Here is an 11191-nt window from a genome sequence, read left to right as displayed (position 1 = left end):
TAAAATGGGGGCTTATGAACCCGAAATATAACCAAGCTACACCAGTTCGATGATCTCTTCAAGAATTTCCTAAACTAACTAGTTTTGTGCAAATCTTGAAATCACAGTTTTATAAGTGAATAATAATAACCATAGGTTATTTTTATCATTTATAAAACCAATTTTGCATCTTACGCATGAAAAAAAATAATAATAAACATGAGTCGCAAGAACAAATTCATGCTATTATAAAAGTTCAAAATTTCATTGATAAATGCATAATTGTTGTTCTAAACACTTCAATTTACATTAAAATTAACAAGTATAGTCTATACGAGCAATAAAGTTCAAGCACAAAGTCAAAATTAGAACAGAAAAATATATATATGCTTGGCATGCTCATACAGGATCAATACTTTGTCACTTTACATGAAAATTATTGCAATATATTTCTTAAACATGTCACAACAACAAACAAACAAATTCATGAAAAAAAGTCGAATAAAAAACCCCAAATTCAAAATTTGGGGTTTAACGGTTCGAAAATCGCCCAAATTCAGCCAAGAATGAACAACTTATGGAAAATATGAATAAGGGACGAGATCTACTTCCTTTAGCTTCGAAAAAACGAGAAAATCCAAGCTCTTTAGGGAGAGAAAAGGTCGAAAATGGCGAAGGAAGGAGAAAGAAAGAGTGAAGTGAAAAATCGCGTTTGCGATTTTCAATTTACTGACATAAATGTCGCACGCAACTGAATCTGTTGCGCGTGACATACCAGTGCAACTCAGAACGATGCGCGCGCCTAGCCAGTGCGACCTTCTGAGTTGCGCGCGGATACTGGTCACTAAAATGAGCGGAATCTTGATTTTAATCCGTTTGATCATTTTTCAACGGTTTTTGCTTGTTATTAGACGTAATGGCGTGCAAATTATCAAAAACTTTTTAAACTGCTTTGCATATTGTAGTTTGTTTTCTTCTTTATGAGTTTTTTGCATCATTCTTGCATGCACACCGTGCTTTGTGCCTTCCCCAAGCATATGTTTTGAACGTTTTTCGTAAGAGTTCCTTAAGACGTTCCATGGTGGTGCTTTACGTAAAAGCACCCATAGACAGGTTTTGTCATTTTTTTGTACCGACGTTACAAATGTCCGGGTTTTCTTCTTTTTTCACGTTCGAAGCAAAAAGGAAGGCGTTTTCATGCAGCGTAAAAATGCAAATGGCGTATCGTACGGCGCAAAATTGTACGGCGTAGGTGTTGCGTAAAATTTCACTCAGCCCAAGCTTTGCGAGATATACCTCTCGGGACTAAAAGGTAGAGAATTACTGTAGGCATTAGCTCACGAGTCGACAGGAGCGCCGAACCTTTAGGAACAGGCACTTCTTGAATGGGATTAAATACGGTAGTTAGTGCGTTTACTAACTTATCAGACAGTTAGGGTGTCGAAATCATCCCCTATATAACAAAGCGACGAGACGATGTCGCGCCTATGTAGTCACGTGCCCCCAGTCCTGAGACACGTGTACTCATCTTGTGGACAAAACTGCTGAAAGAGTTGTTGACTTTCTATCTTGTGGACTTCCGGCTCAAGTACCGGACCCGGCTCGAATACCGGACCATTTTGGCTCTAATACTGAAAACCCTTTTTCATCTTTTACTTTGTTAAAGTCAGGCTAAAGTTTCAATGACATATCAAGGGACTTTAGACCAACGATGACACCATTGAGAGGAAATCTTCCCCTTTTATCCGTTTAAAACCGATCTCTTCTCATGACTTGACATCACTCAGAACACCTTTACTTGTAAAAGCGTTCTACAATTGCAAAGGATCAATCTAAATTCTTTAGCGCGTTAAGACTAGGAAGAAGTTTTTCTAGCCTTAATAGCTACTTGTTTCAAACACTTAGTGAACCAAGGATTGTTTCGACATCCTTAAACATTATTGAAAGATTCTCTTTTCTTAGAGAACTTTACAGAATGAGTCTCGGATTTATTTCCTTGACTACTTTGATCATCGTCTATTCTAGACTCGATCAAAGTGGGGGCTAACTGTAGAAATCTACTTTTGGCCTCTTGTCCCGAAAAGAAGTGCGATGATGTTACAAAAATCCGTTCTTCATGCTAGATCAAAGTTGAAGTGTTTATGGACTATGAAAAGAATTATAAAGTAATTTGAAACCCATATTTGAGACCAAGTTATCTTATAGACTTGTCCGGTTACTAATTAGGCCTAAAACGTGTTCATACATGTATAAACTTGATTAATAACGGACCCAAATGCGTCAAATGCAATGATTGGATCCAATGGAACCTACATTGTTGAAAAACCGAGACAAACAGATGAATTAACAATCAAATTCCCATGTAAAGCCTATACATATGGATAGCTATTTCAAAGAGATTTCCAACGGTATATTATAATCCCAATTCCGATCCAAAACGAAGAAGTTATGATCAAAACACTAAACCAGGCCCTAAAACCGACACCCTTGCACTCCAACGGCCATAACTTTTGATACATAACATATTTTAATCTAAATTTAACTTCATTGGAAAGTAGAAATTTAGAGCTTTCCAATGATATCTGACACGCCTTAATCCAACTTTGCAATCAAAAGTTATGGAAGTTTTAAAAACGCGTTTTTGTATAAGGAAAACCACAAACCAGCGCAACTCAATCAGTTGCGTGCGCCTTGCGCGCGCGACTCATTGAGATGCGCGCGGCACCCAGCGCGACTCAGAGAGTTGTGCGCGCCACCTGACGGTGCAGCTCTAAAACCTAACCTAGATCCCTACGCCTATAAATAGGGAACTTCGTTCAGCATTATGGGGACCGAAAAATCAGAATTAAAAACCCTATTATTCTCAAAACCCTAATCTCTCTACTTCTCTTACTATCATACTAATTTTCCCTCTTTCTTCCCAAATACTCTTCAAACCTAATTCATCCATTGAAGCTCTTGAAGGTGCAAAGAAGAAAGAAAGTCCATAAACCCATTAAACGGAGATTTAACATAAAAGAAGAACGGTTAGTTTCCTGAGCACTTAGATAAATCACTTTTCTTTTATTGTTTAAATAACTTTAATTGATTAATTAGTGTTGTTTGATCACTTTAAACAAACTTTTAATTAATTAATTTACATAGTACTCTTTAGTTAATCAAGACTAGAATTTGAATAATTAATTGTTGTTTTATCACTTAAGACAAGGCGAATCTTGTTTATTTATTGTTCTTCCACGAATATTATTAAATAAGAATAACGAGTTTTGCAATGTAATTCCTACGTGATTAATGCTTGTAAATAAAATCAACTAACTTAGTCTTTAGGTATCACGTTGCATATATTGTTTGGCAATGAAATTGTGAAAAAGGAAGAGCTAGTAGAGGCCGTACTAGGGCTAAGATAGCTATTCCCCTCTAAAGGGAACATTATCTTAGTACCCTCGCTCCCGAACTCATTTCTGGTTTATGTAGACCAATTTGGGCATGGGTAAACTTATGATTCGTGCTAATTATCCCTTGAACTCTACTTGGGAGAAAGGCATGAACGAGGTTTATGAGTTTTCCTAAAACTCATTGGCAACTCCTACTTGTTTCTTACAAAAAAGCGTGATGAGAGTATCATTTCTAATTCAAGGTCTCCCTAACAGTCTGGAATTCAAATCCTAATACACCCTAACAAGTGTAAAGTCCTAGGCTTTTAAGCGGCCATGAGCATTTAAGGAAGGACCCCCTTACGATGGGATAACCCTCCTTACAATGTGTTATCTTCTCCCTCCCTAATGAATTGTCTTTTAAGGGTTTGTTGATAGGATGGGAGCAAAGTGATTATTGTTGTCTCTACGTGCTTTATTTTTAAGCATCGTGAGACTCTAGTTCTTCCTTGGTTGGTTTGTATCCCAATCCAAAAGAGAAACTTTTCTTTGGGATAGGAAGTAAAAGAGATTTCTTCATTCCTATTCCCAAAGGCATCCCAGAAAAGTAACTACTTGTAGGGGATATTTCAAGCATCCCACACTTGAGCCCCACTGTGATCATACACTTAAGCATGGGGGTGTCCAAAGGGAAGGAAGCTAGAATAAAAGAGTCGTCAAAAAGTTTTAGGAACTTGTAAACCGTTCATAGGGTGAAGGTTACACCCCTTAACGATCTAGGAGATCGTTAACTCCAATAGTTCTGGAACCATGACTGGAAGTTCGGGGGATTAAGGTACAAATCCAACCTAAAAGAGATTGAATCTGCCCTAAAAATAGGCCTCTACTTTATTCTTCTCGTATTCATGTGCGCTTTATGACTAACATACAATCAATAGGTTTACCCTAAACCTGTTTAATCTATGTTGGTTGAATATTAATGCACAAATAAAACTATTATTGGCGATCTGTTGAATTAAAATTAACCTAAACAAGATTATTTATTATCTCATTAAGCATGATTACAAGTACAAATTCCCTTTAAACATGCATAAAAGGTGTGATCAAGCAATAACAATAATAAACATCAAGCAACATAATAATCATCGTCATAAATAATCATAATCATGTTAACAATAGAGCATAATAATAATAGCAAGATCTTAGGCATGATACTAGCAAGATTAATAACAAACTCTAGCATGTCACTAAACATTAAAGATCAATCAACCCTACACATGACACTAACATGATATTAGGAAAGAAATAGGAAGCATCATAATAATATATGATATTAGAAATTTTAGTTATTACCCTAAACATGATATCAAGAAGCAATAAAACATCCTAACATGATACTAGAAATCGATAAAATAATCAAAACATGATTTCTATATCAAAAGATCAATAAAGCAATTAATTACTTACTTCGATGCCTCGTACCTCTTTCTAATAACAAAATACACATGTTAGTAACTTCAAGGAAAATAAAAAAATCAAAATAATTAAATTAAATAATTAAAATAGGGATTTGGGACCAAACCCTCAGAAATATCAAACCTTTCACGTCTAGGGCAAAGGCAATTTCGAACTTTGCTAAGTGTTTCTAAAGCTATGAGTGAGGAATTTTGAGAGAGGGAAGGTTTAGGAAAAGAAGAGAGAGAGAGAGAGAGAAAGCTTCTAGCTTTTAGAGAGAGAGAGAGATGATGATGATTGTTGTTAATTGTAGATGATAGATCTTTGAAAACAGGGAGATATGACCCCTATTTATAGGAAAAATAGCACGAGATCGAAGAAAATCATATTCGGAATAAAATACCTCCTGTCGCAAACGACATGAGTCAGCGCCAGATGATGAAGGTCAGTGCCAGGCGACGAAGGTCAGCGCCTGGCGACGACTCTATCGTCTCGCGCTGGTTTAAAAGTCAACGCGCTTTTACACGTGTAATTACCTTTCAAACCGGTTGAGGTAATTATGCGTCCAAGCAACCTTAAAATTAGATTTCATATATTTTATTCAAAATAAAACATCTTTAAAAATATAATTATCAATCTTAATCTTACTAGAATTAAAACAACCTTCTAGATTTTTCTGGAAGATTAAAATCTATCCTAATAACTTTAGGAATAATAATTAATAGGCCCTCATCTAGATCATTGGGCCACATTAAAAATCATTGGGTCTGATTTAATTTAATCCATATAACTTCCTCATAATTCATCGAAATTGGGCTTATAACATATCATTGGAAAGCTCTTTTCGAGCCCAATCCAGCTACACTATTATTGGACCCTTATTATGGACCAAACCAAATTAGACTTGCTATTTTTCATAAACAGGGTAAGAAAAGAAATATTTTTGAAAACAGAAAGAGAAATATTTTAATAAAAAATCCTCATCACTAGATTTTTCACACTTTCACTTCTTTCGATAATCAAATGACGCGAAAGTATTCATCACTGGGTTTGGTTTTGGGGAGACACATTTGGGTGTCTACACTACTCTTAAACAATATGTTGTTTACTATCCGGGTGGAATATGGATCAAGCTTAGCTTGAATGGTTCTTCAAGGCTTTCTTCCATTTCGATTATGTAGCTTGGCTCTGCGAAAAATCCCCACATGTCCACTTCATCATTTTCATGGTTTATTTCTTGAAGTGATTGATCATTTATAGCTATTTTGAGAGGAGAAGCATGTATAGTCATAGGAAGCCATTGATAGTTCAACCTAATCATTTGATGAAGTGAGGATGATATTGCACTAATCTCATGTATCCAAGGACGTCCAAGTAAAAGGTTGAATGTTGGTTTAATGTCCATGACATGGAATTCAACCATCTTTGGAATTGGGCCTGTGGTAATTGGTAGCTTAACAGTTCCATACAATTATCTCCTTCAGTTGTCATAAGCCCTAATGCTTTGTGTTGTTAATTGAATTTTTTTTTTTGGATTAAGGCCTAGATATTTTGTTGTTCGCAATGGGCACACATTTACAGCTAACCCATTGTCTACTAAAGGAAGAGGGATATTGTATCCTTTGCACCCCATAGTTAAGTATAATAATGCATTGTTGTGGGTAGTGTCTTTTGAAGGCAAATCATCATTAGTGAAAATGATTGATTTGTCGGATTTCTCGCTAGTAAGCAAGCTAACGAGATCCTGAGGAGTTGTGTCTGTACTTACAGACAAAGCCGTTAGAGCATTCATAAGAGAATTCCTATGTTCTTTAGAAGTACTTAGAAGTTCCCAAATGCTAACATTCGCCTTGGATTGGCAAAGTTGTTTGACCAATGGATCTTCCACCTCAAGTGGAGGTGGTATTGGGTTTTGTACTTGACCTTGAGTTTGGTTTTGTGTGTTTCAAGATCCATTTAGTGGTGTTTGATAAACTTTCCCAGAACGAGTTAGATGATCTATCTCATTTGGGTTAGTTGTAGGACTCGTGAACCAACTTTCTTCTAGAGGCTTTGAACATGCCTCCCTTTCAAGATTTTCCATGAGTTGTGCTTGATGCCATTGTTCATCCAAGGAGAGATTTAATAAGTCTTGTGACTTCCCCAAGAAATGATCCCAATCAAGCGCTCCATTTGTCTCATTTTGTAAACAAGATGGAGGTAGGACGGCGGCATACTTAGAGACATATAAGTCTTGAAAGTCATCGTCCCATAACCGCACACTTCATTAGTTGCCCCTATGAGTGTTATGGTGGAGGTTTCCCAATAGGTGTGATATAGTCCAAAGGATTGAACGTATCACTTCCCGTATGGTCCTCATCAATGTGAAATGCCCCTAGTGGGGATACATTGTTGTTAGGTTTAGGCGTGGGAATTCTCCCATCGTCTACTAGATCTTGTACTTTGTGCTTTAGGATGTAGCAACGTTCAGTATCATGCCCAACGCCTCTATGATAAGCACAATAAGCACTACCATCCCATTGAGCGTATCTTCTTTCTGGTGGAGTGGGTGGTGTTGGCCCTATTGGTGCAAGTAGACCTTTTTTGCTCAATTTTTCTAATAATTCTTTGTAGCTCATAGGAAATGGAGTAAATTTTCTTTCTTTTGTCCATCTCCTTTGAGGATCATTACTGTTATATTGATTCGTATTATTATTTGCGTGGAAGTCGCAAATACATCAATAGAGGATGAGGTATTATCATTCCCCTTTTTGTAGCTATTCCTAGGTTGATGATGATAAGGTTTGTTTGCTTTTTTCTTAGCAAGATAATCTTCAATCCTAGTAGCCACAGAACAGACTTTTTGAAAAGTGTCTAAATCAAGGTAACATAGATGCTTGTTGTACTTTTCATGACAATTGTCAATGAATTTTTTATTAACTCGAGTTCAGGTGGCCTTTGGGCAAGTTGAGACGCCTTTTCTCCCATCTACCATAGAAAGCAAGGAAACCTTCATCGCCGCCTTGCTTAAGCATTTCAAGTTCACGTAGAGTCGATTTGAACTCTACGTTACTCTCATATTGGGTAATGAAAGCCAAAACTACATTTATTCATGTTGTTTTGAATTTTGGATCTAGCGCATAGTACCACTCTCTAGCGGTTGGGTCTAGATATAAAGAGAAAGTCAAAGCATAAAGCTTAGGATCAACTCCCTTTAATGCCATGGTGCTAGTAAAACACATTAAATGGTCATGTGGATTATTGGTCACCTTAAATATTGGCAAGTCCGTAGCTACGAACTTTTCCAGTAAAGCAAGTCTTGCGGGAGGAGCAAACTTTTCTGCATCGAAGTACTTGTTCCCCATTGTAGAACGAAGAACTAGCTTCTCCAACGACTTTTCTTTGATGGAAAATTGTTCCATCTTTTGTTGCAAGACTAAAGTTTCAGCATTTTTCTTTTCAGCCTTCTCGAGTTTCTTAATTCTTTTCTCCTTGGCTTCTTGAACCTTTTCTTCTCTTAAACAAAGAATCTCTTCTTGGAGTTCTTCAATGGTCGACATTGTTGTTGGACTAGAACTAGTTGTCGAGGGAAGGTGGTTTGAAAGGGGTGGATTGTTTGATGGTAAACGTAGAATGCGAGTGCCCGGGAGTCTTCATTCCCAATCTTGAAAACCGGCCCTAAAAGAAGTACGAAAGGATAAGTAAATCGATACGCTTGTTTAGAAGACAAAAAGAAGAAGAAATAACGCAAGATATATTCGAACGGATAACATCACCTTTAAACAATTCTTCAATGAAGATATTGTTTGAACGATCCAATTTGTTTTTCGAAAAAATAAAAATGGCTCGTAACAGTAGGGTCAGTAGGCGCGCGCAAGTAACTAGGCTGCGCGCGGTTGGCGCGCGCATGTGACTAGGCTGCGCGCGATTGGCGCGCGCATCCAATCACTTGCGCTAATGAGTTGCGCGCTCCACCTACTCGTAATAATTTTTTTTATTTCAAGTGTTTTTTTCTTTATTTGCCATCATTTTTTTTGGTTTTTTTATGTTACCCTTTGAATATGACTCAATTACGAAGAGACAACTTCGTAATTGGGAACCTAAACCAAAAAAAAAAAGATAAAAAGCTATCCTAACACGTCACATATAATCACGTAATCACATAAGCATACCATAAGCCAAGATACACATAATGCCATTCTTAGGTCAAAGGCTTGGGTGTCAAAAGGTACCATAGCTTAAGAAACGATGCACAAATCAATCATTCAACCTGTTGACTCATGGCATCGCTCTCCCAACATTTTTTTGGCGATATGGGTGGGATGATTGTTATTGATTTCGGGATAGAAGCCTAGAGTTGGCAACCCCTAGTCAATGAGCCAATCCCCAAAGGTTAAAGTGTGCTATGATTATGCATGATGCAATGTTTCTTGCTTGGTTTTTATTTTTGTGCAAAAGGAAGATATTATGCGTTCAAGTCTCGCTCTCTAACTAGAGATTATCCAAGTTAATCCCCGTTACAACCCATAGGAAACCTAGTGTTGGAAACCTTGGACCATAACTAAGAACTAATCTTGTAACCTCTAAGTCCCCAGTGGAGTCGCCACTGTACGGAGGGTGTTCCCATCGTAGGGGATCCTTCTCCTTAGATGTCCATGACCCTTTAAAAGCCTAGGACTTTACACTTGTTAGGGTGTATTAGGATTTGAATTCTTGACTGTTTGGGGGACCTTGAATTAGAATTGATTCTATCATTACGATTTTTTGTAAGAAACAATTAGGAGTTGCCAATGAGTTTTAGGAAAACTCATAAACCTCATTCATGCCTTTCTTCCATGTGGAGTTCATGGGATAATTAGCACAAATCGTAAGTTTACCCATGCCCAAGTTGGTCTACATAAACCAAAAATGAGTTCGGGAGCGAGGGTACTAATATAACGTTCCCTTTAGAGGAGAATCGCTATTATAGCCCTAGTGCGGCCTCTACTAGCTATTCCTTTTTCACAATTTCATCATCAAACAATATATGCAACTCGATACCTAAAACTAAGTTAGTTGATTTTGTTTACCCGCATCAATCACGTAGGAATTACATTGCAAAGTAGTTATTCTTTATTTAATTCAAATTTGTGAAAGGAACAAACAATAAACAAGATTCGCCTTGGCTTAAGTGATCAATCATTCAATTAATTATCCAATTCTAATCTTATTTAACACAAGATACTATGTATAATTGATTAGTGAAATATCCTTTTAAAGTGGTCAATCAACACTATTAATTCATTAAGGTTCTTCTAAACAAGAAAAGTAAATGTGATTTATCTAAGTGCTCGGGAATTTACTACTTCTCTTTGCGAGATCTCCGTTTAAAACACTTATGGACTCCTTCTTGTTCGGGAACCTCCACCGTAGTAACAAAATATCAAAAGGGGTGAGTGTTTAGGACAGGAGGGTTTGGTAGCACAAGTTCATAAGATTTTCTGCCAGAGTTTTAGGTTAATTTATGTGTGTTTAAGCCTCGTATTAAGCCTCTATTTATAGAGAATGGGTGTAATTAGGGTTTTAAACATTCTGTTGCAACAAGTGTCGTGGGCATCTAGATGAGTTGCGCGCGGCATCCTAGCGCAAGTAATTTAGTTGCGCTGCTATGGGCAGTGCAACTGGATATCTTGCGCGCGACATTATGGTAAGATTCAATTTTATATTTTTATGAAATTCTGAATCTTCCGCGAGCGCATCTCTAGAAGTTGCGCTAGGTGTGAATTAGTTGCGCGCATCAGACCAGCGCGACTCATTGAGATGTGCGCCGCTTTTTTCTGCGGAAGCATTAAATTTAACCTAGGCGCCTCTAAATCCATCATTATTAGGTCTTAATCACGGGCTTAAGCCTAATTATGATTGGGTTTAGTTAATTGGACCTTGTTCGTATTTGTATTTGGGTTAGGCTAGTCTTTTTGTGTCTTTGCGGTTTAGCCAGTCATCCATAAGTATTCTTCACTTTGATCCAACACGAAGATAGTTTTATTTATCGTCATTGCACTTCCTGTCGGGACAGGAGGCCAAAAGTAGATGTCTACACTATCTTCCTTTTCTTTCAATTTTTTTTATTTAGCTAATAACATAATCTAAAACAAGGGATTGGTTTTCTATTTTACTAGAGTATGTTTTAGTATGATGTTGTGGTCAATTATATGGTTATTGATGAAGGAATTAGTTAAAAAGGTTGTTTTTAAAGATGAAAAAAATTATTTTAGTTGAATAAATAATCAGTGTGGCTTTCTAGCTTGCTTTCGTTTGTCAATTGACTAAAATGCAAGAAGTTTAGCTTAATTATTATGTAGCTACTTCTACTTAAGGCTGCTTTTAAAGAAAAAAACAAAGTGTATCGTTTCTATTAGACAATG

The sequence above is a fragment of the Chenopodium quinoa genome, unplaced genomic scaffold, assembly GCF_001683475.1.
Source record: "Chenopodium quinoa cultivar QQ74 unplaced genomic scaffold, ASM168347v1, whole genome shotgun sequence".
NCBI classification, from domain to species: Eukaryota; Viridiplantae; Streptophyta; class Magnoliopsida; order Caryophyllales; family Amaranthaceae; genus Chenopodium; species Chenopodium quinoa.
Note: the sequence above shows the minus strand (reverse complement) of the source record.